Consider the following 8,852-nt stretch of genomic DNA (forward strand, 5'->3'; position numbering starts at 1 on the left):
GCGGACTGTACCGGAGAGTAATATTTTAAACAGTTTCTGGAAGGAAGGGCACGCCTGAGCCGCTGTTATTGATTCAACTAAATGAGCTGATTATGTCAGTGATTCCTGAGTCCACTGTGCTTTATTGGAGGAGGAGGCAGAATGAACTCAGCTCATTAATCAGTGACAGAGGCGCAAAAGATTTGATTAGTGGCTGAAATTATGGTAAAAGAGGCATTTGGGCCAAAAGCAAAGCTGATTTACTGTGTGTGCTTCAAACTAATGTTTTGTACAAATTCATTTGAGATTAAGTTTACTGACAGGCTGCATGAAGAGCAAATGTACAAACACAGTTACAGAGTGTCCTTCCTTCTTTTGTTTTAGCTCAAATGGTGTCATTATGCACCTCAAAAAGAAACAAGTACTTGAATATAGTAGTTACATTGCAGGTTATGTACTGTTCTCCTTAACACCTGCTGTAGATGCTTAAGGTTGGGCTAATTTAAATTTTCAGCAACTCACGATATTAAATGAAATTATCATATGTTTGTAGTGTTGCTTTCCTGTGAGAGCTACGTGTCTCTAAAAGCTTTTCATGGTGTCAAAAAACAGATATGTTTTCAGCTTTGTGTCGATGCAATCTCCATCTGAGGCCTGTACTGCGACCCAGGATATCTTTTGGTTACTTTGGCTTAACTAACCCAAACACTGGCCATCTGGATACTCTGTACTACAAAGCTGGTTATCAACTAGTTCAGTCAACTCTGGATTTTCCTATTCAGCTACGAGCGCTTTCATGTGAAAAAGGCGAGGGTGTTAATCACGAGCGACATCATCAGAACCATGAATGAAGTAAGCCGCTTCGTATGAGATGAAACGGTACTGAACATGTCTACAACTGCGAGACAGTAAAATGTCAGTGGCATAAGATGTAAATGATACTCTGTAATCTTATAACAGGAAAATCTATAAACACTGGTTATACTATTCAGAAAGTCACCATTGGCCCAAGACTTAAATTCAGTTAACAGTGTGTGGATTATTTTATTACCAAAATATCACCTTTTCCCAGTTCTCATGTTATTTTGCGCTGCAGTGATGGAATCAGAGTGTAAAATATCATCACTGTCTCTGTGGACTGAAATAAACTTTGCATAAGTTAAAATCCTGTTAAAATTGTGAGGTCAGTTTTGTTAACGATCTCTCCCTTTATCAGAAGCTCTGTTTTAAAACCAGTGGAAATAGAGCCCTGGAACAATTAAATGATTCTACTGACCTCGAACAATATACAGGCTGATTGTTTTATACCTGAGACTCCAGACTTTGGTCCATGAATACTTTTTTCTTCAGTGATCCGATTGGTCAGGGGTTGGGGTGTTGACAGGCTGTGCTCCAGAGCAGGTTAGTTACCAAGGTGATTTATCCCGGTAAAAAGAAAACCATGCTTCATAGTACTGAAAACCCAGAGTTAAAGGAAATGGCCACTTTAGAATGAAAATACACACAGTACTTACTGACAAGAAGTCCAGTGTAGTTTTTTAATCCACAAAACTCGTTCGGGGTATCGGAAGACAACAGCCAGCCGGAATAACAATTAAGCAATATCACACCAGAGGGAGTGATGTTGTACTGTGATATCGTCACGGCTGTGATTCGGTCATAGGCACGAGGCATCACAAGCTCGAGTGTGATATTGCTATATACAACAGTTCAACAATTAAATAAGCAAGGCTGATTAAGAAATGTTGAAAAATGAGGACAAAATAGATAATTTAAGCATTTTATTTGTCTTCCGCCAACAAAAATAGTTCCCTCAGGACTCCGCTGTCACCGTTGCTATGTAACGCAGACATGGTGCGCCAGGCACTTACTCTTTATACACATTTATCTGCATGTTTCCATTAATTGTGCAGCTGGTGAAATAAGTCTCTGGTGACTGCATGGTGGACTGTCGCTTCACAGCCACAGCTGACTCTGCCTTCTGATCTGACAGTATGTTGCTTTTCTCCAAATCATTGAGCTCCACTGATGAAACGCTGACAAACCTGGATGTGTGCTCAGATGGATTCAGCTTCTCCTCTCCCTCATCTTCCTCTGATGACCATTCATAGTTCAATTCAAAACTTATTTTAGGAAATAAATCCATATTTTTGGCTGTTTGACAGGGGATGAATTAATTAGCCTACAACGCAACTGCTGAGCTAACTGACAATAACTGTAAGTTTTGATTTGACTGTTGATTGCAGTCAGCTGTGAGGCGGAGTGATACATACACAGTGAAATAACCGTGATGTTGTACTCCATTATCATCACGGTTTTACTGTCTCTCGACCAATCAGATTGCAGGGCCGGAACTAACTGTTGTATAACTACACTTAAAGTGCACGGAACCCACATTTTGTGGTGGTGCTAGTTCTCGAGTCTCGCAATTAAAAAACTACACTGGACTTCTTGTCGGCATGAGGGTGAATAAGTACTGTCTGTATTTTCATTCTAAAGTGGCCATTTCCTCCAAACTCCAAATCCTGCCCCGTAGTACACAATATCAAAAATATTCAAATTCTTTTTTTTTTTTGTTGTTGTATTGTTTTGTTTTGTTTTCACTGGACAGGAAGAGTGTAAAAAGTTGTATTGTGAAAAGTAGCTAAACTGACTGCAAACTAACTAAAGCTTTCAGGCTACTGTGGACAGGATATATGCAGGACTCTGGTGCTACAGTTGAGACCCTTTCCATATATTTTAAGACACACACCACACACACTAACTTATATGTAATTAACAATGATTGTAAGACAGCACGACTGAACAGTAAGTTTGCATAACTCCTCGGGTCACTGTGTCAATCATCAAACATATTTCAAATAAACGGGATAGAAACAAGGCACAAGAGAAATAATATGACTAACTGAATGCAAGGTTTATTCGAAAGAGTAATACATCAATAATATAAAAAAGCTTTAACACACACAAACACACTTAAGCTTTGTTCTCCGGCTACCATACAGTGCACTCCACAGTTGGCAGTGTTTAGCAAAAATAAGCAAAACAAGATGCGACAAATGTCTTTGGTAACACCCTCATGATCTTTCATTTAAGAATATTTATAAAGCTCTAACCTGTAATTGAAGTAACAATTCAAAGAAACAATAAATTCTTATCATGAAACAAATCTTCTTTGTCACAGTTATTATGTCATTTCATATGTTGGGCAGCCTCCCCTTGCCAGGATAACAGGTCTTCTGCAATGATGCGGGACAAGGTAGGTGAACACATGGCACGGGATCTGAGGCCCTTACTCTGTACAGACTACCTCATGGTCCTGCAGATTCCAAGGTCGACGGTTGTGGACTCTGCTCTTCAGCTCATCCTACAGCTGTTCTTTGGGTTTTATGTCAGAGACTGTGATGGCATGGCAAACTTTTATTCTGCTGTTGGGGGACCATTTTTGTGGATTGTAATTTAAGGTGCATCATTGGATTATTGTCCTAACTCATTTAAAACAACAGATATGTCACTGACAAGTTATTGCGCAGTGTGTCATGTAGCAGTTAGTCACAGAATGGTATGCCCTTAAAATGTCATAACAATGTCAAAGTACAGTATGCCATGAACAGTTTCATAGGAAAGTCAAGAATACTGTGAGGTGAAATAGTCATAGTCCATCATGTTAAAAAAAAAAAAACAACATAAAATAATATGTTGTATAATATGTTGTACAAAAGTAGTACAAGAGTATAGTGTATACTTAAATGTCACTAAAAAAGTCATTATAGAGTATGTCATAAAAATGTCACAAAAAATTCAGTTTAAAAAAGAATCATAGTAAAGTATGATATAAAGAAATAAAAAAGTGATTGTATATTATATGTAATTCATATTGTGGTATGTCATAAAATGTCTTTACAAAAGTCATAACAAACCAATTGCCATATAACTGTCATAGTATAGCATTAAATTGTCATAGTAACGTATGACGTAAAAAAAATCCTATTTATTATTAAATTATTAAATGTATTGCTTATTTAGTATTAAAAAAACAGTCACAGTATATTATGTCAATTTTTTCGATGAAAAAGTCATAGTATAGTTTATTCATTTTCTCCATTAAAAAGTCATAGTATAGTTTATTCATTTTCTCCATTAAAAAGTCATAGTATAGTTAACCATAAAATATCTTTTAACAACTATGCCTTTTCTCTTAATCAATTGGCCAAAATTCATATCGCAGAGGAACAAGCTCCAGGTAGGGTCTTGATTGAAAAAGAACTTACAGGCCTTTATTTCACAAACTAGGGGTGAAATTCCATTTAAGGATCCATTGTTACTGTTTGCAATGGAAACCTGGGAAACATTACATCGTCTTACTGGGCTTAACCCGTCCTTTACTAAGAAATCATTTCTCTGGCATAACAAACTGAAAGTCAGTAAAATAACTCTTTACTGGAAGTCGTGGGTTGAGGCAGGGATTATCTCCATTGGAGATGTTTTCAAAGATGATAATTTTATGTCTGTCTAACAACTGGCAACTAAATACAGAGTCCCTAAACAGGACTTTTGTAAATATCTGCAATTAAGAAGCTGTATAATGTCTGCACAACGAAAACTCCCTTTATTACCTCAAACACAGTTACCAAAACTAGTACAGGGCAGCCAGTTATTATTCCATTTAATGAATGGATGGGGGAAATGACCAAAATAGCCAGCAATGAACAGCTGATTTTTAGGCTGAACAACGGGGAGGATGTATTTCTGAAAATATAAGGTCCCTACATGAATGTGATAATGAATGGTTGACAGGAGAAGTGCTGTTTTGGGATTTTCTTGTAAATGATAGGTCATGTTTTGATTATGACACATGTCTGATAACAAAAGGATGTGAGGTGATGACTGTGAGAGTGAAGGAGACCAGAGAGATCTGCAAAATGTTTACCCTGTGTATGTAGATATATATGTATTTGTATTTTAGGATTAGTTTATTTAACTGTTTTTTTGTGTGTGTGTATTTTGTATTAGAATTTTGGTTGTTATTTTTGTTTAACCGTTGTTCATGTCCATGTTCATGCTGTTCTTTTTAATGCGCTGTGAAAGAACAATAAAAAGTGAATTACCAAAAGATAGATATACACTAAATTGTGTTATAAACTGTCCTTAAAACAATTTTTTATTATTAAAGAAATCATAGTATGGTATGTCGATTTGTTTTTTAATTTAAAATTCATAGTACACTATGTTGATATTTTGTCATTTAAAAAGTCTTAGTAAAGTATGTAAATTTTATTCAGAAAAAAGGAGTAAAGTACATACTATATAATATGTATAGTATCGTATGTGAATTGAAAAAAAAGTCATAGTTGATATATCGATTTTTTTTTTCCATAAAAAATGGCAAGGTGTAGTTTTTTTGCAAAAACAAAATTGAGTGTAGCATGTTGATTTTAACAATAAAAAATGTCATACTATAGTATATCTATTTGTTTCTCACTAAAAAAGCCATAGTATGACAAGTCAAATTTTTTCATACAAAAAGTCATAGTATAGCATGTTGATTTTTTTTCTTTTCCAAAAAAGGTCATAGTAGATTAGATTGATTTTTTTTACACAAACAATTCATAGTATAGTGTTTCGATATTTTCCATGTAAACAGTCAGTCGTATGTTGATTTTTTTCCACAAAAATACTCATAGTATAGTATGTCGACTTTATTTTCCATACAAAATGTCATAGTATAGTATGTCGATTTTTTTCCCCACAAAATAAGTCATAGTATAGTAGGTTGATTTTTTTTCCACAAAAACACTCATAGTATAATGTGTCGACTTTATTTTCTGTACAAAATGTCATAGTATAGTATGTCAATTTTTTCTCCCACAAAAAAGTCATAGTACAGTATGTCCATGTTTTCTATGTATGTCAAGTTTTTTGCACAAAAATTTCATAGTATAGTATGTTGATTTTTTCATGAAAAAAGTCATAGTATAGTATGTTGATTTTTTCATGAAAAAAGTCATAGTATAGTATGTCGAATTTTCTCATGAAAAAAATCATAGTGTATGTTGACTTTTTTCTCCACAAAAAAAGTCATAGTATAGTATGTTGATGTTTTCATGAAAAAAGTCATAGTATAGTATGTCGATTTTTTTCCCCACAAAATAAGTCATAGTATAGTAGGTTGATTTTTTTTCCACAAAAACACTCATAGTATAATGTGTCGACTTTATTTTCTGTACAAAATGTCATAGTATAGTATGTCAATTTTTTCTCCCACAAAAAAGTCATAGTACAGTATGTCCATGTTTTCTATGTATGTCAAGTTTTTTGCACAAAAATTTCATAGTATAGTATGTTGATTTTTTCATGAAAAAAGTCATAGTATAGTATGTTGATTTTTTCATGAAAAAAGTCATAGTATAGTATGTCGAATTTTCTCATGAAAAAAATCATAGTGTATGTTGACTTTTTTCTCCACAAAAAAAGTCATAGTATAGTATGTTGATGTTTTCTATGAAAAAAGTCATAGTATAGTATGTGAAGTTTTTTGCACAAAAGGTCATGGTATAGTATGTCGATTTTATCCTTGAAAAAAGTCATAGTATAGTATGTTGATTTTTATTCCACAAAAAAAGTCATAGTATAGTATGTTGATGTTTTTTCACAAAAACATAATAGAATATGTTGATTTTATCCTTGAACAAAAGTTATAGTATAGTTTGTCACTGTTTTCCAACAACAAACATCATAGTATTGTCACAGTTCTGCCATTTTGCTCACCTCATGCAGTACTTTTCCATTCACCCCACCTCTGCTCCACTCTGACTGCCAGCCACACCCATCTCATCAAGGCAACTCCACTCACCTGCTTTCAATCAGACTGGCCCAGTATAAAGACTCCTGCTCTCCACACACTCACTGCCAGATTGTTCTTCGCTATTTTGCATGCAAGACTCTCCAGCACTACTTCCTGGACTGATTTCCTGTTGCTTACCTTGCCTGAATCCCGGTAATTTCCTCAGCTGTTTGTCCCCAACCACAAGTTCTGCTTTTCCCCTTCTGGTTTCAGTCTGCCTGTTCCCGTGGCTGTGTGGAGATTTCCTGCCTTGTTGCAACAGTGCGAGTTTCTTTGATCCAACCTGTGACTCCCTGTTGAACAGAGACTCTTGTTGTTTTGGTTTCAGTGTGTATGCTGTGTGGATTTTCAACTGCTGGACATTTCCTCTGCATTTTTCTGTGCCTGCTGCAAACTACATTGAAGTCATTACCAGCTGTACCTGTGTGTCTGCTGTGCTGCAATTGGGTCGTAAACACATTCGTTTCAAGTATAGCATGTCTTTTTTTTTGTGTGTGTGTTCCCACAAAAAAAGTCATAGTATAGTATGTTGATTTTTTTTTTTTTCCCATGACAAAAAGTCATAGTATAGTATGTAAACTTTTTTTGTCACAAAAACAGTCATACATACTAAGTATGTTGGGTTTTTTTTTTTCCCCCACCAAAAAGTCATAGTATAGTATGTTGATTTTTTTTTTTCCACAAAAAGTCATAGTATAGTATTTCATTGTTTTTACATTAATAAAGTCATGGTATAGTATGTCGTTGTTTTTCAACAAAAAACGTCATAGTATAGTATGTTTTTTTTTTTTTTTTTTTTTTTTTCCCCTCTAAAAAAAGTCATACTATAGCATGTCATTTTTTTTTTGTTTTTTTTTGTCCACAAAAAAAGTCATAGTATGGTATGTCAGTGATTTCCATGAAAAAAGTTTTGGTATAGTATGTCAAATTTGTTGCACAAAAACATCATAGTATAGTGTGTTTTTTTTTTTTTTCAACAAAAAACGTCATAGTATGGTATGTCAATTTGTTTGCACAAAAATGTCATAGTATAGTATGCTGATTTTTTTTTCCACGACAAAAAATCATAGTATAGTGTGTCAATTTGTTTTCACAAAAACAGTCATAGTATACTGCCCTACAAAGCTTAAGTGCAGTAACTACATTTTTGGTAAAAATTGAGTTATGAGTAAAAATGAACTCCTTGATATCTGTTTTATATTGTGACAAAGTTTCAGAGTTCAGTTTTGCTTAGTTTTAGAGAAAAAAACAGTATAAAATTTGCAGTAACTACAAAATCTGTCTCAAAACCAAACTTTAAAGCCATTTTTCTCAGTTTTACCCTTTGCGTAGTTACTGCGCTTAGGCTTTGTAGGGCAGTATAGTATGTCGATTTTTTTTTTTTTTTTTTTTCCCCACAAAAACAGTCATAGTATAGTAAGTCAGTTTTTTTTTTTTTTCATGAAAAATGTGATAGTAAAGTATGTTGATTTTATCCTTGAAAAAAAGTCTTAGTATAGTATGTCAATTATTTCCATGAAAAAAGTCATGGTATACTATGTCAATGTTTTTTGCACAAAAACGTATAGTATGTTGCTTTTTTTATTCAACAAAAAAGTCATATTAAAGTGTCTATTTTTTCCACAAAAACAGTCATAGTATAGAATGTCAATTTTTTTTCCATGAAAAAGTCAGTATAGTATGTCAATTTTTTTCCACAAAAACAGTCATAGTATAGAATGTCAGTTTTTTTCCATGAAAAAGTCATAGTATAGTATGTTGATTTTTTTTCCGATGAAAAACATTATAGTATAGTATGTCAATTGTTTTGCACAAAAATGTCATAGTATAGTATGTCGATTTTTTTTTTCCATGAAAAAAGTCATAGTATAGTATGTCGATTTTTTTTCTATGAAAAACTTCATAGTATAGTATGTCAATTTTTTTGCATGAAATTGTCATAGTATAGTATGTCGATTTTTTTTTTTTCCCCAAGAAAAAAGTCATAGTATAGCATGTCGATTTTTTTCCATTAAAAACGTCATAGTAT

The sequence above is a fragment of the Epinephelus lanceolatus genome, chromosome 21 (assembly GCF_041903045.1).
Source record: "Epinephelus lanceolatus isolate andai-2023 chromosome 21, ASM4190304v1, whole genome shotgun sequence".
Taxonomy (NCBI): Eukaryota; Metazoa; Chordata; class Actinopteri; order Perciformes; family Serranidae; genus Epinephelus; species Epinephelus lanceolatus.